This window comes from Podarcis filfolensis, assembly GCF_964270895.1.
Source record: "Podarcis filfolensis genome assembly, chromosome: 4".
Taxonomy (NCBI): Eukaryota; Metazoa; Chordata; class Lepidosauria; order Squamata; family Lacertidae; genus Podarcis; species Podarcis filfolensis.
Genome location: NC_139607.1, coordinates 8,994,410 through 9,021,844, shown reverse-complemented (window position 1 = coordinate 9,021,844; position 27,435 = coordinate 8,994,410). Strand labels below are relative to the sequence as shown.

At 42.5% G+C, this 27,435-nt stretch overlaps 1 long non-coding RNA gene across 1 annotated transcript; it reads right to left on the bottom strand.

The window, feature by feature from the left end:
• Positions 1-777: 777 nt before the first annotated feature.
• Positions 778-19,000, bottom strand: LOC310761315. The gene is made up of 2 exons (XR_014547372.1): positions 18,579-19,000; positions 778-1,393 (listed from the first exon to the last, which is right to left on the bottom strand). It is a non-coding gene; the product is annotated as an uncharacterized lncRNA (long non-coding RNA).
• Positions 19,001-27,435: the final 8,435 nt, after the last annotated feature.

Below are 27,435 nucleotides of genomic sequence, written 5' to 3'. Positions count from 1 at the left end.
AAGTAGATAAATAGGTACCGCTCCGGCGGGAAAGTAAACAGCGTTTCCGTGTGCTGCTCTGTTTCACCAGAAGCGGCTTAGTCATGCTGGCCACATGACCCGGAAACTGTACGCCGGCTCCCTCGGCCAGTAAAGCGAGATGAGCGCCGCAACCCCAGAGTCGGCCACGAGTGGACCTAATGGTCAGGGGCCCCTTTACCTTTACCTGTCTAATGTCTACTCTGACTGACAGCAGCTCCTCTGGGTCATGGTCAGGGATAATTTGCACCACTCACTATCTGTCCCTTTTAAACGGAAGTGGCTCAGGGACTAAAGCTGCAAAACCCATGGCCCATCAGGGCGGGGGCGGGCAGGGGGTTCCTTCTCCACCCCAGTGAGTGAAGGAATGAACTGGGCTTGAAATGAACTTTCTCAGGTGTTATGTGAGGGCAGAGAATCAAATCTCTCCGTTTCTTTCCTTCGCAGCCATATTGCTGCAGTCTTGAGTTAGCATGACAAAAGTTAATGGCTAAAAGAAACACCCCAATTTATAAGGCAGTAAAAAAAGAGCTGCGCATTAAGATGCTGCAATTCACTCCTTTGAACTTTCAGGAAATGTCTTTGGTTTAATAGCACACCTTCAATTATATACACTCAGAGAGAGGGATTTTTTCCATAGCAATACCCTGCCTGTTTATTACTTTTTAACAGAAAAAGTGAGCTGCATCAAAGACACTGTTCATATACTTAGTATGGAACATGGAGAATCGTATCTGAGTATATATTAGGGTACAGACATTTTGTGAAAGTTAGCATTTATTGTACAGGCTGGCAAGGCTGTTACGGCAACAGCTCACCTCTTCAGAAGGATATGGTAGAATGTAATGCTAATGTCCAATGCTAAGATGAAGTTCTACTAGACTTGAGTGTTGAGCACAATTGCCTCCAGCTTCACTCCTTCTTCCTAATAGTAGTGATATCATCATTTATTCAGTCAGAACTGGCTGCATGATGATGTCTCTGAAGCTAATTCAGGATGAGAGCAAGGTTCCTCTCTGCCCTCAGTGCTTGCTCTTGGTGACATCATCTGATTGGCTACATGGCGTCACTGTAAACTGGAGGAAGAGTGGAAATGAGACTAATAATACCTGGCTGAAAAGTAATGTGAGAGGATTGAGAAAGGGAGACTTGAGGGGTTTGGGCAAACACACCCACTCGGTTCCTTTTTCATGTCAAAGGTGTTTGCTAAAGAACATTCAGCTTAACCTGGTTAATCCCTTTGGTGGCCATGGCATCAAAACAGCTCGGAAGGGACTGACCAGGTTGACCAAGGATGGCGAACCTATAGCTCTCCAGATGTTTTTGGACTCCTTTCCCGGTCAGCGATCAGGGATGATGGAAGTTGTAGCAACATCTGGAGGGTGAAAGGTTGAGTGGTATAAGAGAACTCACATAGAAGAATTAGGAGAATGAATGAGCAGAGTTTGGATGTATTATTAAAATATTCCCTGACAGGGGCTCCAGATGATTTACAGATAAAATAAAAACAGCTGAAAGCATAGAGAGAGAAAAGCAATCATTTAAAAAACAATTAAACATTAATAGAATTAAATCTTTCTCTCTATATATATATGTGATATTTTTTAAAAAATACAATCACAACAAAAACAGCACAGAACTAACTGTGCCAAGGTACAATACACGTGTGTTATGAGAGGCATCATCTTAGCACTAGTATCTTGGAACAAGCTATTTCCCTGCCTGAGGTAAAAGACAATACAGTGGTACCTCGGGTTACATACGCTTCAGGCTACATACACTTCAAGTTACAGACTCCGCTAACCCAGAAATAGTACCTCGGGTTAAGAACTTTGCTTCAGGATGAGAACAGAAATTGTGCTCCGGCAGCGCGGCGGCAGCAGGAGGCCCCCATTAGCTAAAGTGGTGCTTCAGGTTAAGAACAGTTTCAGGTTAAGAACGGACCTCCGGAACGAATTAAGTACTTAACCCCAGGTTCCACTGTATATCACCCCACCACCCTCATCCCAATTCTTTGTAGAGCAGCTAACTAGACCGGCAATTGAATCATACTTCAAAATTGGCTGCCTCTTGTACCTATGGCAGTGTGGTGCACAATGCTCTAGCCTCCAGCACCTCTCTGCTCAACAGTTTCTGCCACCTGAAGCAGCTGTCTCTCTGTGTGTGTCTAATGGTAGGACCAACCCTGTATATTAGATCAAATGAAGAATGCCTCTCTTAAAATAGAGCTTTTCATCTGCAGTTGTATATAGAGAAATAGAGAGATCTGCCGCCTAGTTAATTGGTGACACCATTTTAGACAAATGAGTTTTTTAATCTAATTGATAAATCAATTAAATGTTGCAGTACTTGTAGCTACCCATAGGGATTAAATAGAGAACAATTGTACACATCAAATCTGAGGAGGCTAACGTGGTCATAGCCAGAACTGTGTTCACATAATACAGGACTGTGCCTGTATTATGCAAGAAGGCCCACAAAAGGAAATGGATGCTTTCCCCCCTGTTCTTTTTCATCCATAACACAGTTCATTCACACACCCGCATACAATTGGCTATCGCGCGTCCCTTAACAAAGACCATAGCCAACTCACACTTGCAGTGGGCGGTTGAGTCATGCCATCCATGAAATCCTCATTTTTCAGTTATGAAAATTTATCCCGATGCAAAAGGTACCTCATTGTCTACGCTCTGTTTTAATATGAGGAAATGCAGGATGTGGGGGTGGATGTGACTCTTATAAGACTCCAGCCATGAAGATTAAGCTAGTGAGGGTATAAACAGAGCAGAAAGCTTGCAATAAATATTAGTCTGCACCAGGACCCTCTAGAGATGGATGATTTGAGCGATTAAGGGGCACTGCCTTGTCTGGATTCTAAGGAGCATTCCAAGAGTTGTTATGAAACAACTAGTTATCTCTCACTTGGACCACTGCAATGCGCTCTACGTGGGGCTACCTTTGAAGGTGACCCGGGAACTGCAACTAATCCAGAATGTGGCAGCTAGACTGGTGACTGGGAGCGGCCGCCGGGACCACATAACACCAGTCCTGAAAGGCCTACATTGGCTCCCAGTATGTTTCCAAGCACAATTCAAAGTGTTGGTGCTGACCTTTAAAGCCCTTTAAAACCACTTTGTCCCAGTATACCTGAAGGAGCATCTCCACCCCCATCGTTCTGCCCAGACACTGAGATCCAGCTCCGAGGGCCTTCTGGCAGTTCCCTCACTGCGAGATGTGAGGTTACAGGGAACCAGGCACCCTGTGGAACGCCCTCCCATCAGATGTCAAGGAAATAAACAACTCTCTGACTTTTAGAAGACATCTGAAGGCAGCCCTGTTTGGGGAAGTTTTTAATGTTTGATGTTTTATTGTATTTTTTATATTTTGTAGGAGCTGCCCAGAGTGGCTGGGGAAACCCAGCCTGATGGGCGGGGTATAAATAAGTTGTTGTTTTGTTTTGTTTTGGTGTTTTATGGGCACCATTTATATGCCCCAAATAGTGTGCTGCCTAGCCCCCCAATAACACATGCTTCTTTGTGATGAGGCTACCTTATTACTTCTGAAATCTCCCTTTGCGGAATCTATTTCATTACAATGTCTGCAAAAGTGTGCCTCCCTCCTTCTGTTTATTTTATTCCAACAACAATAATGTGCTCCACACAAACATTGCTGCTTGTTTCTTTATTGTTTGTTTTGTTGGTATGTTGTTGCTTTTGAAAACTTAATAAACATATCTTTAAAACGAGATGCTTTGTTCAAAAATGGCACCCATCTACTCCCCTCACCTGTGTCCACTTTTATCCATTTTTATCCTCTCAGGATTCTGCTCCCTCATTCCGCTTGATGTGTCGACCAGACAAACTAAATCCACTGACTTTGAGACAATATGAAAGCTGTTTGTGTGATGTGTGTCTAGTGTCATTTGCACATTCAAATCGTCACTTGATGGTGCAGCCATCCTGAGGTGACCTTCCATGCAAAGACCTCACCTGTTTAAACGAAGAACATGTATATTCATGTGCTATAGATGTGCCGTGTGCCATTCATCTGGGAGTGGCAGTAAAAGCTACAGAAATTAAAGCTGTCTTCACAATGCTTTTTTAAAATAATAATAATAATCACTGTTTTCAATTCATCACATTTTAGATAGAAACGTGAAGCATGCAGAAAGATTTACTCTTCTGTTATCTTATCTAATCATGACCATAACAGACATGTACACTCCACCACTGTCTTCCGCTCATGTGTCCTCCCCCATGTCAAGGAATCAAAAAGTCTTTTTCTGAGGAAACATTTACCTCATAAGATATAACGCAAGTAGGTCCAATACTATCACCATACCTATGAAGAATGCAAATGCTGTTATTTGTTGACAGAGGAGTTAGCAACCAGTTTGCAGCTCCCAAAAGGTTGGAGGGAGTAGAGAAGGGAGGGAAGATAGCTAGATTCCTTGTTCCTTAGCTGGATTTCCAAATATGTACTTGATGATCCTTTGAACAAGATGGTCTCCTGACGGAATACAAGGTGGTCAAGTGGGTTAATGATCTATGGGCAATATGCCTACTCCCAAATTCAATACTGCTGCGCTAAATGTTTGCTTTATTTGTGTCCCAAGATCAACTGCTGAAGAATTGAGCAAAAAGGGTTGCTTTAAAGTTTCTGCAGATACTGTAGCAGGAGAACTTGCAGACCGGAATTAGTTTGCAGCAAAATCGTTGTCAATTACTAGTGTCACAAAATGTTGCAGTACATTTTCACCCGGGCTATAAGTTCTGATTCTGATTCAGGATTCCAATGAGCCAGCCCGCTCACAGGTCTTTACAATATCAGTGGAAACAGTTGGTCCTGGAGAGTATTAACCGCTTTCAATTTTATTCTGAGGGTTGTCATTTGTTCAGTTCTAATTTTAATTTTAATTTATTTGAATTAATTTTGGGATGCATTTTAATCAATTTATTGCTTGTTTTTATTCATATTGTATTATTTATATGATGTTAGCCGCTCTGGCCGGGGAGGACAGGGTACAAATAAAATTATTATTAATTATTATTATTATTAGCTGTTAAGGGCTCAAAGCAAGTCCATTCAATCTTCTTCCTCCTCTCTTGGTTTTGCATTTTTCTTCTCTGACATTATTCTGAGGTCCACAGAGCATATTCAGAGTAAGGATGGCATGATGTCCTATGATATGCTACAATATTGCCCTGAGATCTTACCTTGACTTTTAATGCCCTAGGGACCAATAGTACTCTGTCTTTGTCTTTTATCTGAGATCTAGCCTAGAGTCTTTGCTTTGTTAATGGCTCATCTCCCTCTCTTTTATTCTCTTAATGGCTCCTTACCCAGGCGATTTCCTTACGAGGAAGCTAACCTGGCTTATATTTTAACACTTGCTGAATCCAGGGGTTAAAAGGTCTGGCCCCCACAAACTCACAACACAGGGGAGTCTGGTACCCACAAGCTCTTAACAATACACTTTCCAGATAGATGAGATTGTCCGTGGCTCAACACTGAGAATGCACTTGATAGGAAACCTCTGTCTGCCTCTGGGTGCATTGATAGTCCATATAATTACAGGACTGAAGAACTGGAATTCCTGACCTGAAGATTCCCCAAGAATCCCTAGAAGATTAGGTCATATTGCATCCCTAGAAGATTAGGTCATATTGCAGGCTCGGGCCAGGTTATACAACAGGCCACAAATCAAGAGCAGGTGGGATTGAAGAGTGCTATGCTAGAGGTGTTTGTAAGACTAGTCATTGCTTAACACAAAACATGCTGTGGAAGCTCAAGCAACCCAGCCAGATTGTACTCCATAAGAAAGGGAGGGGATGAGCACAACACTCACTAGCCAATCTGTTCTGAGGAGAAATTTCTTGCCATCCACACACACAAACAAAAAACCATGGGGAATCACTTTGATTCTGAACATGGAAGCAAGAGATGTTGCCCTCCTCTTCATTTCAGGAAAAATATAGTATTAGCATTTTTAATTACTACTATCCAATATCCCACTTGAGTTACCTCAAAGGAGGAGGATTTCCCCCGCCTTCCCTTCGCCAATCTATTAGTCAGTCAGGCATAAGATGAAACGTCTCCATGCAGTATACTTCATAAGTGTTAACTCACTCTGTTTCAAAGTGAGTGAGTTCCTTTACTCCAGTGGCTCTAGGGGGAATGTTCTAGAATTTCACTTCTCTGGCGGTGAGAAATGTTCTGATCGCTACCCTAGACTTACTAAATGGCAGCTCCGGCTCATTTATTCTGATACTCATGCTCCCTTTTAACTCTTAAAAGAAAATCCCTTTCCTCGTTGCTCACTTAACTTTTCCATATTTAGTTCAAGAGCTAAATGTTCAAGTTTACAAAGTGGTTTCTAACTTTCCAGGTTCTTTAACGTGCAAGAAAAGTTCCACCGAGAAAGAACAAACTCCAAAATCCATAGCTGGTTTTGAAAATGGTTGCTCCCAATTTTTGAAAACATGAAGCCTGGCTGCGACTCAGGACAGGTAAGCAGGACTGTCTTCCAAGTGTCTAAGCAGCATGCTCCAAAATCTAGAGATGGGAGAGAAATTTGCAACCTGCCTAATTCACACTTCCCAAAATGAAATACAGCTGTTCTGCAAAATGTGTACTTCTCTGAGTTCTGTGATGCAATTTTCAAACCATAACACAAGTACACAAAGTTTATTAGAGGAAGGTGTACATAAGAATGCATATATTAGTGAAATTAACATAAAAAAAGGAATTGTGTTGAAGATAGTTGGTTGCAAAAATATATCTGTTAGGCAAAATTCATACAAAAATATGGAGAAACACTGACAGGAAAACACTGGTGGATTTTCATTAGAACTTTTTAAAAAGAAATTCACAAACTTATGCAGAGGTGAGGCAAACTGGAATTAAAGTTGGAGAAACCAAGAAACCAATATGGACAGATTCATCCACCCTGCTAGAACGCCCTGTGAGTTTTTCAAATATTCCTTAGATGTATCTCTTGAACTGAATACTACTTCATGAGTCCAGGGTATGCAATTGCCAGGATTGCCAAAGCATCAGGGAGAGAATTGAAATGCACTGGGCCAGTTGGTAGTGGAAGATTGCACTCTTTCAAAACAACAACAACAACAACCATTTCTACCACCATTGGCCACCTTATCTTAAATTCAGCTAAGACACCACCACCCCTGACCAGACAGTGATGTTTGCCTCTGCAAAATCTTGAGGGGCTTTTGCTTTTGGCTTGTGCTGGCCCAAAAGCTTAGCTCTGGGCCAAAGGAGGGAGGGATCCACTAAAGTGGCATTGGATAGTAGAGTTAACTCTGGAAACAAAGCAAACACCTTTGTAAGATAAGCCCCCCCCCCCTTATTCAGACAATCTTTACTCTTACACGTAAGCCAAACATGCAACAGGAAGTTGGGTTCCCTGCCAAGCGCCATGCCATCTTTAGTCCATGTGGAGCCTCCGAGACTTTGAGAGCCAAGGACTGCAGTGGGGAGTTGCCTCTCTTTGTGAAGGTTATGCCTCTCAGAATAGGAGCTCCCCATCGACGGGAGGCAGCCAACTGGAAGGGTAACAAACAGGGGTTTGTGAGATTTGATATAAGACCCCGAAGCCGTCTCTTGCTACTGGGACCAGCTGCCCCTATGCCTTACTAGCAATTCCAAAGGATGAAAGATCATCAGCGCAGCCTCAAAACATGTCAGGGGACAACTGCGCAGATGTATACATCTGCTTTCCCCACCCAATAAAGCCATGAGCAGCCTCTCCCTTAAGCCTTCTCCTCTTCAGCTCTCTTTTCCTTTGAAAGTTCAGAGCAGCTTACATGCGGTTTCTTATTCACGCACTGGTCAGGCCTGTACTCATGTAGCTTTGACATCGCAACAGGTTCTCCTGGACCATTCACTAGTGTCCATTTGAGTGCACTTTAGCTCACAGGAGATAGTCTGGTATCTAAAAAGCAAACCACTCTCATATCACGTACTGAGTTTTTTAAAAAGCTGAAACCAGGAAAGAAAAAGCACATTGTTGCCAAAGATGTCTCATCTTGCACCATTATTATATCAACCTCTTTATGTTGCATGTACATGCATAGACCTACAAACTTTGTTGTTTTAGCTGTCATCCTTTAAAAAACTATATCTTCTAGTATTTTTTTTCCTTTATGTTAGAGGCTCATGATTCATTCTTACTTGGCTACAGCACACTCTTCCACCCACATAGAAAAACATGCCAAACCTCTGAGGTTTTGCAATATTCTTTTGTAGCATTGCTTTTATCAGGCAATCAAGTCAATATTAATGTAATTTTTTTCCCTAAAGCAAAAGCAGCCTTTGCTGCCAAATGCACACGGCTCACTGGGTGATAAAATAAAGTATCAACAGATAGTTTCCCCCAAAAAAATTCAGCTAAAGATATTCCCAAAGATTTGTGGCTTGCATTTGTTTGTTGTAATACGTGCTGTGCTGAATGAAGACATTCATAAGGATCTGATCCTAAGGATCCAATCTTAAAATATGCTTATTAGCATGAAAATTCCACCACATGTCAAGAGGATGACTCATAAACAAGCTCGATTGTAGACCAAACCTTGTGCATTTTCTTTGTGAAGATAATCCTAAAACCATAAGGGAGGATTTTGTTATGGAATGAAGGGGATATAAATTAGAGTGAGCTGAAACTACTTGCCTTGTTTTAAGTTTGTTTTTGTGAGTGTCAAAAGTGTCTTCTGTTTTTGGTAGTTTTTTGGCACTTGTTGCAGACACATTCACGTTGTTGAAATGTAGTTTTGCTACGCCATTTTCTTTCTCCTCCTTCCCTGCCCTTACAGTCCTCAGCTTCATCACGGGCAGTTGAGCCACCTGGATGAACGATAACTCCCAGATACCCTGATTTCTCTTGAAAGAAAGAAAGAAAGAAAGAAAGAAAGAAAGAAAGAAAGAAAGAAAGAAAGAACAAGTTTCTAGCATTTGTAGAAGCTTGGATATGGGGCCAAATCTGTAAGCACTTACTGTATTTTTCGCTCTATAAGACGCACCAGACCATAAGCCGCACCTAGTTTTTGGAGGAGGAAAACAAGGAAAAAAATATTCTGATTCCCAGAAGCCAGAACAGCAAGAAGGATCGCTGCACAGTGATCCCTCTTGCTGTTCTGGCTTCTGGGATAGCTGTGCAGCCTGCATTCGCTCCATAAAATGCACACACATCTCCCCTTACTTTTTAGGAGGGGGGAAGGTGCGTCTTATAGAGCGAAAAATACGGTAATTCACATTTGTTTTGAAAGCAACTCACCTTCTTCCACCTTTAGCCAATCAATGAAGTCAAACCAGTGACATTTAGGAAAGAAGATCTAGCCAATGAGACACAGCAAAAGCAAGAGTGAAACACACATGATCTCGACTCTTCTTAGATTATCAGCCTTTTCTGCTGGTCATTCCCTGGCGTGGAATTGACTGCATGACCTAAAATCCAGGATTTTAATGTGATGGGGGAGTATTGTATCAACTCAAAAACAACAAAAAAGTAGCAGCAAAGTTACAGGAGCACACAATCTTTCTAAGCCGGGCTTGTTTTACCCCAAAATGCAAATTTATTCCAAGTTTTAAAGATTGCACTGGCATTAACAGAGCAATTATTATTGTATCCATATGGTAGCAGGCAAGACTGTGGCTGGGAGAGTGTGGGTTACACCGACCCTGCAAAGAAGTCCAGTGTTGTTATCCCTATCTTGATGAAGGGAGCGGGGAGGTAGCATGTGACAACCTCGAAGTGTAATTAGGGTTTGTTAACCTGATATTTTGGATTGGGGAAGGGGAAGGGGCAGTTGTGAAGCTGTGTTGCAGCAGCACTGAAATTAATTAAGAGCTGAGCTGGCAGTGTAGGGAGCCAGGGGGAAAATGGGGTGCTTCAGTATGGTTGGAAAGACATTGTCTGAATACAAGGTCAACACACAGATAGGCAGCAGGTGTAGCACAAACCGAGGTGTAGATCTGGAATACAGGTTTCACAGAGCAGGGGTAGCTTCCAAATGACACGTCCCATCAGCGCACAGGGGAACTTTCCCCCATCTCTTCTTCCAGATTGCTCCATAGGGTTGGGGGAACCACTCTGACAGATTTAGGGACTGCATGTGGGGAGAAGAAGGGTGGACATTCCATTGACAAGCATAGATCCTTGCAGTGAGGGGGTGTTAGTTGCATAATGACTCCTGCCTAGCCAGGCCTTGCCACTGTTCTTTGGTCCTGTTCTCTGTTGCTAGTCACGTTTGTTTGTTTGTTTGTTTGTTTGTTTGTTTGTTTGTGATATTCCCTCTTCCCTGATGGAAAAATTCATGAACCTCACTTGCCCATACTGTCATTTGATCCTACTGTCTATCACCTCACAAATGATTTTGCAGATGACTTTATGATGGTAAGTCATGCATTAATGTACTGAAAATGCATGTAAGCAAACACGTATGAATTTCCACTGTCCAATGAACTAAAAGGCAGTGGTGTAGGTAAACGAGAACAAGGACAGAAAATTCCTTTTAAAGAAACCAAGCAGATTATTATTTTTTATATATAATGATATTTTATTGGATTTTAACAAAACAGAAAAAAAGTTTACAAAATCTTAAACAATAAATTCAACACAAAAAACATAGAAAAAACATAGAGAAGAAAAACAAAAAAAAAGAAAAAACAAGAAAATCAAAAATCTCTCTTTTCAGTTTCTCACCAAGCAGATTATTATTAAACAGGACAGTAAACTGGTTTTCCAAAGTTGTGATCCTCAGTGTTGACTAAGTTACTTATGTTCTCAAAGTTATTCACGATGCAGCACATGTACTTAAGGATAAAAATAAAAATGAGAAATAAGATAAAATTTGGTTGGGAAATCAATTCAGTATTTCACAAAAATCTTTTAAAAATATTGTCTTCTGCTGTTGGCCTACTTGGGTTCAAATGCTGAGAAGTGGTCAGGAAGTCTAATTTCAGGAGGAAAGTCTGGACACCAACTTCTACATTTCATTGTCCAAGAAAATGATTATGAGCTGTTTCTAAACCTCGGAAATGCCATGTTTACATTTCAGCATGTGAACTTGCTTTATCATGCTCCCAAAGCAATTGACCAAATATCTGCAAATTATTAGTGGAATGTTTTAGTGAAGATTTCCCATGCGCCGCCCCAGGTTCCCTGTGTTGCAAACCACATATGATCATTCCAAAGAAGCTGTTAGAGCTTAGTTTTGCACAGAAAGTGACAAGCAAAACAGTTATGCACATCTAAGTCCTAGGTGTGCATAAAGTCCTTGCTTTAAAATGCAAAGGATAATTTAGACTGGTGTGAATAAACATTGCTATAAGAGATATAAATCAACTCTTAGTGTTTAACATTTCTCCACAAGTCTCAGGGTTTGCATTATGGCCATCTTAATAATAGTAATAATATTTTCCATAATAAATACCTGCTGGTGGTTCTGTCCTCGAATATCGAGGGCTTTAATCTGCCACAAACGTAGAGCTAGTCAAGGGCATGCTGGTGTCCCTAATTTACAATTAAGGAATAAATATGATCACGCCCTCTAATAGCAAACTCAGCATGTGAGTGTTGACATGACTGGAGCCCCAGTGGAGCCTAGAGGAAGAAGAGGAAGATACCAGCATGCACAAGAGAACCCCGAGGTTTACAGAAGAACAAAAAATATTTGCAGCAAGGGAGGGGAGGAAGAGACTAAGTTGATTTTAAAAACCCAAGAACACCAAACCCAAAACAGCCCCATGAGGACTGAACATAAGGACTGAACATACACTGAGCAGGTATTGAGGGGAGGTGAACCAGAAAAACAGCAGGAATTGGGGAATGGGATGGAATATCTTAGAAGCAGCCATTGTTGACTGGCTGGAACACTGCACAAATGCAACATTTTACAGGCCCCAGTTGTTACTGAATAATAAATAACTGCAATGACAAACCTAGACAGCATCTTAAAAAGCAGAGACATCACCTTGCCAACAAAGGTCCATATAGTTAAAGCTATGGTTTTCCCAGTAGTGATGTATGGAAGTGAGAGCTGGACCATAAAGAAGGCTGATTGCCGAAGAATCGATGCTTTTGAATTATAGTGCTGGAGGAGACTATTGAGAGTCCCATGGAGTGCAAGAAGATCAAACCTATCCATTCTTAAGAAAATCAGCCCTGAGTGCTCACTGGAAGGACAGATCCTGAAGCTGAGGCTCCAATACTTTGGCCACCTCATGAGAAGAGAATACTCCCTGGAAAAGAGCCTGATGTTGGGAAAGATGGAGGGCACAAGGAGAAGGGGACGACAGAGGACGAGATGGTGGGACAGTGTTCTCGAAGCTACCAGCATGAGTTTGACCAAGCTGCGGGAGGCAGTGGAAGACAGGAGTGCCTGGCGTGCTCTGGTCCATGGGGTCACGAAGAGTCGGACACGACTAAACGACTAAACAACAACAACAACAATAAATAACTGGGAATGTGCTGTTTTTAAGCATACTCAAAATCTGCTGCCTGAGATGGTCCACTTCGCACCTTTAGGCAATACCATTCCTGCATAAAAAAAATTCCTTGCCTTGCCTCAATCACCTGCCCTGATTTGGTAACTTCTTTTGGCTCCTAGGGCCTTCATTCTTTCCTTATACGTTAATGTTCCTGTAACCTGGGCCCTTGCTTGCTCCACCCTAGCACTGATTACTAATTTCTCCACCTTTGGCACAATGTTTCCTTATTTAACATCCTGGAGGTATAGCTGAAATTATTGACTACACGGAGTATTCTCAGCACGCATATATAAACTATTCCCTCTCACTTATCACCTGCCTCAGCACCTGCCTTGTTTGTCATGTTCTGTAGGAAATACGGTAACTGTATGCCTTAAACAGAATCTTCTTTCTATGTGATGTTTCCTCATAGTATGCAATGAGCACAAAAGGATTCCTCATGTATTAGCATGAGGTCAATTAGTAATGGTGATGGATTAAATAGCAACCACTGAGATTTGTCCAGATGACACAATTTTTCTCTCTGAAAGCAGCTCAATTGCAGGAGTTTAGATGGGGAAGTCCTGCAAGAACTGACTTGCACTGGTCTCTCTTATGAGAAATATTTCCAGTTCTCAGGCTTATGTCACTGATTGGTATCTTTTCGCAAGTAAACACTGTTGTTTTGTACTTTTCCAGATACCTAGAATTCTGGAGTAGTCCCAATTTCCAAACACAATACTGAATGGGACTATACCTCTATAGGCAGGAAAGGTAAAAGTAAAGCTTATTATAAAAGAAATTGCAACCCCCAAAAACCCTGCATTGAGGGTGCAAGATAAATTTTGCTCTATGTCTGCAACAAAGGACAATCTTTGCTTCTTTGCTGGTCCTTGATTGATTTTGTCTTCCTAGTTCAGTCTCAAAAAACATATAAATATATACATACACACAGAGAGAGGGTATGAAATACAAAAACCCATGTAAACAACAGTCCCAAAGAGTCAGTGATTAAAAAGCATATAAACCAGCATGATAACTAATGATGAAAGGAAGGACAACATTTCTACTTTTCCTGCGTATATTCATCAATGTCCACTGACAGTAGAAGACTCCATCATGGACAAGGATCTACAGTCTGGAAGGAGTTATTGCCAGTCAATTTTAGGAACCGGTGGGGGCAACACTGACCTCCTTTAAATTCTTAAGGGTTGGCATGGGGAATAACAGCAGGGCATAGCTGACCTTTCATGGTAAGCGCAAGGTTGCCCAGTGGATGCGAGGAAGCAACGATGACAGCAAATGGCCTAATTTTGAGTTATGCCATTCCCCCACCCCATACAGCAGCCATGTTGCGTTGTGACACAAACCTACTGGCAGCCATTTTGTAACTGGCACAGGCTCAAAATCTGATATGTTCCCACTAGTCCAAAATGGTTGGCAACCCCTGTCTAAGATGATAGGAACCATTATAATTCCATGTAGGGACTATCGGGACTCGGTAGCTCCAAAGCTTGTATGAACTGGCCCTTAGCAGAACATTTAAACTCAGTGATGCAATCATCATTTGGTTCGGTAAGCTAGAAAGGACTGCGAGAAGCTTAGCTTACTGAAAAAGAACAACCTCATTACCGGGTTATATTTGAATTCTTATAAAGAGCAAAGTGCACACTGGAGAGAACAAAGGAAGCTTGCACTGGCTGTGACGCAGGAAATTCTTATTTAATTGTGGTCATAATGACTCATCACCACTCACTTTGCAAGACGAGAGCAAAGCCCACTTGGGTGGGGAAAGAGCCACTCTCAGCCATAGCTCCAAGTCCTTTGCTTTCAGGATAGAAGGCAGGTAGTAGTAAAAATAAAGTCAAAGAATTTTTGTCTCCAAATGTTGTGGTGGTAATGGGCAGAGGCCTAGAAAGGCAAGTCATAAATCAATATAGGTAAGAAAACATTAAAAGCAGGTAGTCTAATATGCTGGCGTTTCTTGTTTTAGTCTTAGCCATATTTCTTTTTACCATTTATTAGAATTATGCACAGGTCTAACACATGCTAGTAAAATGCTGCTGTGTTGAGTGCTCCTATTCAGGGTTCCAGCCAGCCATGCTGTTTTTCAGGATACACCTTAGCATTCCTGCTTCACAATTCCTGGGTTTCCATCTCCCCACTCTAAAAATCAGTCAACAACCCTAGTCCTCATGGAACTGCTTATTTTACTGAAAGGTTGGGTGGTGGTGGTACTAACATCTTGGGGTTCCATTGAGTCCTTCAGCGCCTCCCTCCTGTAAATGAGTGGTGCTGTTTTGGCTACACAAGGATCCATACTTGGAGAATGACTTATTAGTAGATATGAATGCGGCAGCTAGACTGGGGACTGGGAGGGGCCGCTGAGACCATATAACACCAGTCCTGAAAGACCTACATTGGCTCCCAGTACGTTTCCGAGCACAATTCAAAGTGTTGGTGCTGACCTTGAAAGCCCTAAACGGCCTCGGTCCTGTATACCTGAAGGAGCGTCTCCACCCCCATCATTCAGCCCGGACACTGAGATCCAGCGCCGAGGGCCTTCTGGCGGTTCCCTCCCTGCGAGAAGACAGGTTACAGGGAACCAGGCAGAGGGCCTTCTTGGTAGTGGCACCTGGCCTGTGGAACGCCCTCCCAGCAGATGTCAAGGTAATAAACAACTATTTTACTTTTAAAAGACAACTGAAGGTGGCCCTGTTTAGGGAGTTTTTAATGTTTGATGCTGTATTGTTTTTAATATTCGGTTGGAAGCCGCCCAGAGTGGCTGGGGAAACCCAGCCAGATGGGTGGGGCATAAATAATAAATAATAATTATTATTATTAATAGCTTCATAAAGCTTCATAAAGAGGACATTTTATATCATCCCTTGCTCTCACCTTCATCAGTTACCATGGCCACCAAGTATGGAGAGCTGGGAGCTTGACACTGCCAAGCCTGCCTGGGAAAGGAGATGCGCACACCCTCAGGATGAAAACATCCAAGTGCTACCACCTTGGCCTGGTCATGTTGGTAGCACACCTTCATGGGCATCCAGATGCAGAACCTTTAAAGAATAGATCTGGATCTGCAGCAGTGACATCAAAAGACTGGGAAAGAGGATATATTTAATATACCTTATTTTTTCCATGTATAAGGCGACCTTTGTTTCTGAATTTTTTGGTGATAAATTGAGGGTCATCTTATACACCTTTTCCTTCATCTGACATCCCTGCGCTTTTTAAACGTATGCTTACCATGACTCTATTTTCTCTTTCATCAGGTGCCTTGGAGGTGAAAAGGTGACACACCGATATTTTAATTAAATGAATATTGCATATGTATTCCACTTTTCCCACAGCGATCGCAGAGCCGGGTACGTGTGGCCTCATCCATAATACCCTCATGACAACCCTGTGAAGTCCCTTAGGCTGAGTATCCACACTGACCTTTCCTTCGTGCTTCAAAGCTCCCTGTCCAAACACTCTTCCTCTGCTCCCATTCAGCTTTAAAGACAATAGATAACAGAATCATAGAGTTGGAAGGGACCACGACGATCATGTAGTCCTACCCCCTGCAATGCAGAAATCTTTTGCCCAATGTGAAGCTAAAACCCACGGCCCTGAAATTAAGAGTCTCGTGGTCTGGCGACTGAGCGGGTTTTCACAGGGAAAGCTCTGGGGCAAAAAAAGGAGTGCTCAGACACGGAGCATGGACCTGTGGCTGGAAAGAGCAGGGCAAAAGTTAAGTGTGGATAAGCCCTACCAGTGACTGGCCCAAGGACACGCAGCGAGATTCATGAGTAATGAAAATGGGACCTGCCTGCTCCAAATCCAGTATTCTATTCATTAGCCACTCTGGATTTCCATTTTGTTCCAATAAAATGAAAAATAAATAGCAAGCTCTTGACAATCCCCCACCCACCCACATTGGTGAAAACATTGGGAGGCAGTATACCATGAAGCAAAATACTCCCTGGCATGCATATTCAAGAAATTTCCCTAGAGAGCCCAGAGGAGACCTGTGTCCCACTGCCCCTGTGGCTACAACCCTAGTTTGAAGAACACAGAAACTCATAGCTACATATGAATTGGCATTCATCATTTGATTTACCGGAAAAACAATATTTGCATAGGTGGAAGACTCAGCGATGAAAATGAAGCAAAGAATGCAATAATAGCTCGCATAGTACACTGGATTGTGACCACTGTGACTCATTCGTGATTCCAAAAGCACATTATGGTAAGAGAAAGTCAGTTCACAGAGCTGGTTTCGAGGATGGCAAACATGTTGCCTAGCTTATCAGGACCGACTTTGTCTACCATTGTTGAATAATTGCCTGGGATGATAAGTAAAGTGATAAAAGAGAATGATATCTGATAGCCGATTGCTGATAGGAGTTCCACCCCTTTTGATAATCAAGCAAAAGCTGGATCCTAATATGTCCTTATCATATACAAACAAGTTCCAGGGTTCATTCTCTTTAGCCTGCTAACATTGCTCCCCCATCACCACACAGCCACCCCTCCATTGGATTTTCTGGGATCTGTAATGGAAGATGATCTTGAGTAAAGTGAGAGGATTTTCATTCTCTGCCAATGTATTTAAAAAAAACAAAACAAAACAAAACCAAGAGCTTTATCTGCAGAAATCCTGAACCAGTTTACTCTGGCTACCTTTTTAGGCTCCAGATGTAATGGGATTTGGGGGGGCCTCCTCAGACTTAATGGTCTTGTGCTTCACCCCCTTTAGCTGGCTGCATGTATTACTTCACTTACTCATGGGGTGGTGTGTATTATTTCACTTCAAAATGTAATAGGTCAGCCCTGTTGCATTCTGTACCTCTCCTGCTCATTCTGCAGAGTTGGGACCACTGAGAACTGGTTCTAAAGTGGCTGATGTTTTTCGCTCACCCAGAAAAGTGATGGTGTGGTCATGTGCAAGACTACATGTGGGAGCTGGTTCTTGTGCCCACATCTGCAAGAAGAGATGGGTATTAGTCAGTGCCCACTTTGTGAATGGAGTGTTGTCTTTTTCGGACGTTTGATTTCAGTTTTTAGAATTTAGATATCCCTTTCCTTCATCAGTCGGACAGACTCAAGAGGAGAGGAACTTTTCTCAGGTCCAATGCTTCCCTGTGGCCAGTTTTCATGGAGGGGTGTGTGTGGAACACATAACATTGGTAAGTATGGCATGCCACTCAACTGTCCCGATTCGAGTGGGACATCCCAGAATTACAGAAGCCATCCTGGTTTCTGATCAGATGTTCCTTTTTTTGGTCTCGCACTCTGGTGCAAGTCAGAAAGCTCGTGCCAGAGCACAGGACCAAAAAACCAGTGAGAGGGCAAGACCCAAAAACGAGTGTTTTGATTTTGATCAGCAGGATGTTGAGGGTACGGTATGGGCATGGGGAAAAGTAGGTGGGGAAATGGATCTGAGTCTTACCTTTGTACAACCAGCTTCATTTCAATGGGAGGAACAACCACATGTTGTCATCGTTTTCCAAACTAAAACACGTCAGTGTTAGAAAGCCGTGCTTCGAGGATAATTAGAGCTGAAAAGCTTGGTTGAGAATCAGAGCTGAGATTCTCAGGAGTCTACCATCCTAGGACAGAAGTGGAAGAAAACTTTTCATCCCAGGATGGTTATAAATTAGAAAGTGTACAATCCTGAAAACAGTTGCATGCCATTCTGTGATTTCTCATAAAGAAAGTGGGATCAGGGTGATTGCTCTCTTATTCCTAAAATCAGTCTGAAGTTCAAAACACAGGAAGCAGGCCCACTAGATAGACTGGGACTAACGTCTGAGGATGTACACATAGGAGTCATAGTACAAGACATAGTAGTAAAATGCAAAATAAATCTCATGTCAAACAAAAATATGATCGTTTTAAAAACTGTGTCTAAACTAATTCTGCAGTTCTTACTCTGAAATAGTCCATTCCTTTCATTTTCTCCAAAGAGCAAGGCATATGGAAGGCGCATTACAAGAAGACTTTTCAAAAATAACATGGTTGAAAACCACGTTCAGGAAACAGGGTTGAGTAGCTTGTTCATAGTTTCCCAACATACTTACATTTGGGCTGGAGGCAGAGATCCTTTTCGCTTTGAGGATGATTGGAAACACCCCAAGACGTGATATTCACTTCCGTGTCAGCTAGCCAACGTTCTTCAAATTAGCACAGACAGCACCTAACCCAACCCAACAAGTAGGTTGTGCTCAGTTGCTGGGGTTCTGTTATGTTTTTTGGCAAGCAATCATTGGATGAAGGCCAATGTAACATTTAAATAGTGGTCAGGTGGGGATCGCATGCAGGGCATAATCCTAACTTCACAATTTATCCTGACCATATAATTTAATAGCAGATCAAGGCAAGCACAATAACTGCCTTTGCATGGGATCCAGTTTTTTTCTCTCTCTCCTGGAAATCACTTTCTCCTCTCTTTCGTTCTCTTTCTCTTTCTCTCTCTCTCCGTTGCGTTAGTGTTGCTGGTGCAACCCACTTTAGGTTTCAGATCAGTCACAAAGCACCTAAACTGTATATATACAAACTGATTAAATATATATTCTCCTGGGAATCGAGAGAACTTGTATTTGAGAGAATGTAAGGAGATAAACTTGAGCGTCTGAATTCACAACTCCCTTAATGTCACATTCTCTGACAAAGTTTAAGAATCGGTTTTCTGCTGTTTCAAAACCTGCTGTGGAAAACAACCTTCTTGTGTTAAAAGAATAAAAATGGCCAGGCTAGAAGATTGCCAAGTTAGGTGTAAACATCTTTGCATAATGATCTTAAAGGGGGGGGGGGGATTGCTGAGAACTGGGAAAGAATTCAAGCCAATGGCATGCATACAGAATCAATGTAACCTTAGGTTTTCCAAGATAGTTCTACCAGTTACACTACTCCTAACAGCCACAACCAGCTTTCCCAGGCCAATTCAGCAACCTCAGACATGTCTTGCCACGTTGAAACTCTTTTTCATGTATAGCACTTTTGGTACAACTTGGCATAGCTTCAAACCACCCACACACTGGAGGGATGAAAAGATCAAATTAGAGGGAAATTTCCACCTATTTATTCTCAAAAGGGGAGAAAAACACTCGGTTGCACAGGTAGGCACACCCAAACTTTTTTTTTTTTTTTGTCCTGAGTACTCAAATACTAGAACATGTCTAAGAAACAGGAGCAACAAGAACATCTATAGATGGCAAGCTGGTATTTGAACTCGTAGAGTCATGTCCAAGGCCCAAAATGCTCTGGTCTAATTGTGGGGCCCTGGGACAGTCCTCATTTACTACTATTTCTTTGTCTGTGAACATAACCTAACAGAAAAAGTACCAGTCTCATTAACGAACTACGACTTTGAAAAGACAACAGTTAAGTTTGAGTTTACAAACATGAAAACAAATCTTTAATATTCCATAAGAGAAAATATACAGTAATACAAAGGTAGGCAAACTAAGGCCAGAGGACCGGATCCGGCCCAATCGCCTTCTAAATCCGGCCCGTGGATGGTCTGAGAATCAGTGTGTTTTTACATGAGTAGAATGTGTGCTTTTATTTAAAATGCATCTCTAGGTTATTTGTGGGGCACAGGAATTGGTTCTTCTTCTTTATTCCAAAATATAGTCCGGCCCCCCACAAGGTCTAAGGGACAGTGGATCGGCCCCTGCTAAATAAAATTGCTGACACCTGCACTAATATATAATATAATTATTAATATTTTTCTGTGTAATATATTTGTTTGCAGATATATTTTATCTGCAGGAGTTGCTGGAAGGAGGTGTACAGGACAAGTCTCCCCTCCCCTCCGGATTTGTGCAGGATTTACTCCTTAGCCTTTTCCTTTCCTGAAGATATCCCACAATGCAGCGGAGGTTTAGGATCAGAGTTTTCCTTCTCCTAGATGGGCTACCTTTCCAGGGTTGATAAGCCCAATCCGCTCCTCACTTCCTTCTACAGCACGTACAGAAAACGTGTTCTTGACCGATGGACCAACTGCTGGCCTCACCTGCTCAGTCTGCCCGAGCCTGTCTTAACCTGCAGGAGAAGTCCATAACTCATGGAGGGTTTGTGACCCATTGGCCACCCTTGCCTGGTTTAGCCAGCCAGTCAAAGCCGTTCCCGGGTGTGGCTGCTGTTGCACGCTGACAGCTTCTAGGGGCCACAGGTGAGAGCCGAGTGCAGACGAGGGTCAAAGGTGGGCAAACTACCCTAGAAAGAGCACAACGTGTCTGCCACTCCGCTCCTAACACCCCACAAATTCCTTACGGCAACTCCGGCAGTCAAGCTGGTGTCAAATGCATTGCTCTGCTTTCCTGTGGGCCACATCAACAAGGCTGAGAGGCGGACTCGGCGTCTGGGCAGCCCAAGACCTTCAGGCTTGCACTCCAGGGAGGCCCCTGAGCTGCTGCTAAAGCGTGTTCTCCTTCATGGAGAGTACATGTTGTGGTGGGGTCTAACAGGACACCCCCTCTTGGTCACTGGGCGGGACCATTTGGATGGCCATGACTGTGACAGGGCCAATTTGGGTTGTTGGGGAGATTTTGATGTTACCATTTAGAGGGATGGCCTGAAGGTTATCTATTCTTGGCACGCAGCTTTTTTCAGTCTCTTTCGCTGCGTGCACTGGATCGCCCGCCCACCCTCTCTAATTTAGGGCTGTTGTGTTTGACCTTGCTATGCCTGTCATGGGGTCGTCTGCTTTGGGGGCAGGGTCCTGGTAGGAATTTTGTCCATTTGGCTGATTGGCTGGTGACATTTGGTTTTTGCCTACTGCGTAGCAAATTGTCACAACCTGTAAGGTTGCGGTTAGGCATTGGTTAATTTTTGTTTGGTGGAGGGGATGTGGTTGGCTGTGCCTGCCCCTCCAATGCTGCTGCTGCAAGGGAATTCTGTTAAAGGAATCCAGGGGCTCGCCATGCTTTCGTCCGAATTCCTGGCGTGGGGCTTGGGAGCATGCAGGGAGAGGTGAGGGTCTGGTGCCCAGCTCCATTTTCTCCCCAATATTGTTTTCCCTTACTGGCTTTCGCTGGAATCTGGAAGTCAGTTCTGTCCCTGGATGGGGACAGATAGTTGGAACCAATGCCTAAGCAACCACTCACATTTATGTATTTTAATAAAGTTGTGGCCAAAATTATGCCAAAAACCTTAAACAAAAATTCTGTGTGAATTGTGATTTATTTAGGGGGTGGCTTGGGTACCTCAACACGCAACGCAGCGATTGACTTCACCCCCAGAGGCACACTCCATTTTCTCTGGAGACCAACGGATGCCAACAACAATATTTTATCTTGTGGAATGTGAAAAGGATGCACCTGACTATGTTGCTATGTCAGCAAAAACACAATGTCTGTAAACTGCGCTATAAATTAAACAAGCTATGTAAATGATCATTAGAAAGACCTGATGTTCTTAACTTTGAAGGCTAACTGGAGTCTGTTGCAAACACTTCTAAGTCTCCACATTTTCTCCCAAGTCTCCCTGCGACCTTCTTCCTTCCCTTCCCTTGTTTCTTTTTGTTGCCTTTGTTCTTGACAGCACATCAAGGGTTATTATTCTGCACATATGAATCTACTTTATATTACTTACTGATTTTGCCACAGGTGAGTCTCAGGCTGTATGCACATCATACATTTAAAGCATGTGACTTACCCAAGAGAATCCTGGGAACTGCAATTTGTCAAGGGTGCTGGGAATTGTAGCTCTGTGGGAAGTTAACTGCAGTTTCCAAGATTCTTTGGGGTAGGTCATGTGCTTTAAATGTCTTCAGAGTGACTTACAGCACTGAAATATACAAATACATAAGCCAACAAGGGCAAGAATCAAGCATGTATAAATAAATCCCACTGAAAATTCAGAAGTCAGTTTCAAGCATACAGGGAGACAAGGAATGAAGGGAAGTTGAGGAGAATTTTAGCATTCCAGTCAACTACTTCTATATCCCCAGTACCTGGAAATCTGCTTATTACAGTATCTAACACATATATTCAATCATTGCAAAAAGGTGGGGAATAAATATTAATATTTCCCATGCATATGGCAAATAGCAATACTTTATATACATAAACGACAGGAGAACTGGTAAAACTGTTCCTATTTCAGCTTTCTGGGAAGGAGCAGGGGACAAGCACATGACCAAATGCTCCTCCAAACTGATTAAAAAACAACAACAACCCTCCGTGAACATACAAAACTATAATATCAGGAAGAAAGCTAGGCTGGAACTCTTCTGGCTGACACGCTTCATTTCATATGTGCAGGAAGTTTTTTTTACCCTCAGCCACACTACCACACCCTGCCCTATGCGCTCCTTAGGCCAAGCAGCACAGCCCAAGAATAGTTTTAACATCTCGTCTGCCGTTTCCATGAAGTTCTCGGCCAAAAATGGATGCCAACGGTCAGTGAGAGGAGCTCTTGCTGTGCACATTTCCATGGCAGAAAATCAGATATAATTCCTTTAGAATAAAATGCTTACGTATACCTTCTAAGTATATCCTGGACAGGTGGACTAAGGTGATACTGGAGCAGGTCCTCATTTTGGAAAGTTTTGTGAACTGCCCAAGGATGTAGATTCATTCTCTCTCTCTCTCTCTCTCTCTCTCTCTCACACACACACACACACACACACACAAACACACAATGCACCTTTTTTCACATCCTCAGTGCTAACAATTTCTTATTCACATAGCACAGTTATTCAGTCAAAAGTCATTGGAATCCACTTGCATTAAGCTAAGCTGTGCAACATAAACTCACATCAATAGACCTGTTGCAGATGCCTCAAATCAACCAAAGCTTTAGAGTCAGTTCGCTCATCACTGCTCGTGAATTTGCATTCTGATTTATTTTTCGTTTCTTTGTTTTAAACAACTTTTCCCCCAGAAAAAAAGAAATCCAATCGAGCCCTTCTATCTTTTGAAATTGTTGCCTGCGTAGCTTATTTCCACAGATACCACAGTATGTCTTGTTTTATTTATGATTCTTGGAAAAACTTTGATCTGCATGCCAATCGTGATAAAGGCACAATCTCTCATGAATACACAGGTAGCTTAACAGCCAGTTTGTCTAGTTTTGTGTGTGTGTTCATTTTAAATGGGCGTAGGCATTTATTTTTAGTTGTGCAATATCTAGCTCAGAGAGGTTACAATGCTGTGTCTATTTTGATATTTAATTGCTAGCAATCTCTGAAATACCAAGGGTACCTTAGAGGCACACATCAGAACTAATTACAGCACCGGGGAGGTCTGAACGGTCCATAATTTATGCGACACCTAGATCTTTGTCCATCCAGCCGCTTTGCCTTAAATTTCCGGTGTATTGAAAACGTAGGGTGATAGCCATCAAAGCCAAACTCAAAGCAGTGGACTTCATTAACTCATGAATCTAGAATTTCCTCAATCAGGCTGGCATCTGACTGGTCTGGTATGCTGCTTCTACCCAGCAGTCAACTTGATGCCTCTGAAATCTCACCAGCAGAGCTATGAAAGAGATGGCACACACTCCAGCTGTCCTTTTCTACCTGGTGCCGATCTCTCTCTGGTCTCTTGGCTTGCAATGGCCTTCCAGATGGATTTCAGCTCCTATCTTCACTGGCCCTGTTGGTGGGGACTGCAGCCCAACAGCAGCTTAGTGGGCCACAGATTCCTAACCTCTGTTCCAGTGCAATTGTTTTCAAGTAGCGAGCAGGGATCTAAAACTGCATCATGGATCCCACTTAAGTGGATTGCATCTGACCATAAAAAAACAACCAAAAACATTGTTCAGAATCTATTGGATTACCTTAGGTTTTTATAAGAAAGGGCTACCTAATGTCGCTTTTTGTTGGAGATGTAATATGGATGATGCTTCTTTGCAAAACGTGCTTCTACAGTGCTACTAAATTTGGGGGGAAGTTGCTGGACTATATGAATAAGACGCTACAGAAAAATTTAAGATTTTCAGAGGGAAGTATTATTTTGAACTATATACCTATTGTATGGAAATTGACAACAGGACAATGAAAATGGATTCTGTGAGCCCTACTAATGAACTGGAAGAATAGAGATTTGATTCCCCTTAATCAATAACCTGATAACACGACAATATTAGGAGCATATGAATGGACTGCTTATAGACGCACACTTTCTTTGGAAAAATATAATGACATTTGGAATGAGTTTATACATAATGTATTGATAAATATATTTGTATTAGGATAATAAGATTATACACATCTATATAGTAATGGATGGAAATGTAACTGATTATATTTATTGTATACATATTGTATTATAACACTTTTCCTATACTTTTTTCTCACTCATTTTCTTTCTTATTTTCTTCTTTCTCAGTCTACTTCCTTATAAATGAAATTCTTCAGACATATGTGTGTGGAAAGAGAGAGAAAAAATAGGGCTATGGAGAACAATTAGAGGAAATTACAGAAAGGAGTAGGGGAAGCCGAAATATATACAAATATATTTAAGAGGCTTTCATGAAGCACGATGGGATTAAAGGTGCGAAAAATTAGGAGCCTACTGCTCTGGTGTCGATACAGAAACATGGATTCAAATTCCATGGGGAGTTTGTGCTCACCTGATTTGGCAATAGGGGCTGAATTTAAAAGAGAATTAGACAAATTTGTGGAGGGCGAGTCTACCATCACCTATTGGTTATTGTAGCTCAATTTCAGGTACAGATGCAATATGTCTCTAAGCCCTTGTTGCTTGTGGGGGTGCAGGGAGCCATATTAAACATCAGAGGAGAGCTGTTTGCCTCCATTCCCTGCTTATGAGCTTCCTAGAAGTATCGTAGCCAGTGCTGGAAACTGGAGATCCACTGGAAGTACCTGTGGCATAATCCAGCAAATATCCTCTTAGGCTCAGTGTATATTATAAAAATATAGAAAGGTGAACTGTTTCATCGGTTTACTTTATGCATCCTGCCTCAGAAGGCAAGGCAGCTATTGCAAGGCTGCTATAGCACACAGTCGGAAGAGAAGACCCTCAAGAGATGCAATATTAGGAACAGCTACTTTACGGCCATCTCCAAAACATCTGGCATCAAATTCAGTTCTGCGCCGAGTTTATTTCTCAAACGAGCAGGCAACAAGTCTTGCACTTTTTACAGGGTCCTTGATTCATATCTCACATATGTGGCAACACTGTGGTAAGCGCTCCCGGACTTCCATCCATCCCATAGCCATTCATAGACTCACGATGGGCATGGTGCCATTGAAAATATATAATGAGTCACCCAACCTAAATTTAGGCTTAGACCCGTCAACGCCGGCTGAAGAGTGTTTATATTTGAGGCCTATTTAATAGGAACAAAGTTTGTGGATATGCTCCTTATTAGCATCCCGCCCTCAATCATCCCTCGGCCCTGAGCGTGTTTTGTTTTGTCCACTTTGCTCTGCAGCACCTGCTTTGAAATTCACTTAATGGTGCTCATCGCTTACAGTCTGTTGCTGGAAGTTGCTTGCACGCACATTTACAGCAAAAGGGAGGCCTTCTTGTTGTGTCTTTGGGAGCCTCTGAAATAATAGGCGAGAGGCCTGAGGCTTAAAACACAGACACACAAACAGCCAGGAGAATATAATATTTTGAGTTCATGGGTGCCAGACTCCTCTAAATTTCTGGATCTAGTTGTTGTTGAGAGACAATGGAGTGCACCTCTGGGGGTGAAGTCAAACCGCTGCGTTAGCAGCCCCAAAGTGACCTCCCCTGTGTGGAAGCTAAGGTGGTGTGTACGAAGGTCCTGGGCTGCCCAGGGAACAAGACCTCTCTCTCAGCATCACTGATGTGGTCCAAAGGAAAGCAGAGCAAGACGTTTGGCACCTGCTTGGCTGAAGGAGTTACCAGAAGGAGGTGTACAAGACGCCATCCAACCAGCTTAGGGACTGTGGCGATCACACACAGGGCTCCCGGATGTTTGATGGTCTATTGACCCTGTGCCGCCACTGCGATTGCTGTTTCCACTGCCACCACCCCGTATCTCACGGGTACACACGGAGTCCAGTTAGCTGTTAACATAAACAAATAATCAAGTTTATTTTAAAATGCAGGAACAAGCTTATGGTTACAGTTAATTTTACTTGGCAGTTTCTTATTCTTAGTTCCTAACAACTCCAAAATGATTATTCCAACTATCTATCTGACTGCACCTAACAATTCCTCTCACTCTCTCACAATACAACTCTACCAACCCACACCTAAACCTCCCTCTTCCTTCTTCAACTCCCAAACCTCAACTGACTTTCAAAACCTCCCACTCTAACTTTTATTCCCCCCTTGCATTCTCACTGGCCAATCACATCACACCTATTTTAACCCTTTCCTTATGACCCATCCTAGGAGGTAAACGCCACAGGGACTCCACTCTGGATTTGTGTAGGGTTTACTCCTTAGCATTTTCTTTTCCCGAAGATACTCCTGCAATACAGCAGAGTTTTAGGATCAGAGTTTTCCTTCTCCTAGATGGGCCACATTCCCAGGTTGACAAGTCCCATCTGCCTCTCACTTCCCTTAACAGGATGTGCAGAAACTGCCTTCTTGACCATTGGATCCACTATTGGGACTCAGCTATACAAATGCAAATATAACGTTTTAAGTGTGTTTTAGGTGCATTATACAAATGTGAGACTAGATGGCACTGATGAGCTAATGGCAAATTACATATACAGTGGTATTTCTAGTTACGAACTTAATTTGTTCCGGAGGTATGTTCTTAACTAGTTCTGAAACCGCTCTTAACTAGAGGCGTGCTTTCGCTAATGGGGCCTCTTGCTGCTGCTGCACCGCCAGGACACAATTTCTGTTCTCATCCTGGAGCAAAGTTCTCAACTCGAGGTAACTCTTCCAGGTTAGCGGAGTTTGTAACCTGAAGAGTTTGTAACTCGAGGTACCACTGTATAATTTACTATTACTCCTTTTTCTTTTTCCTTAAAGT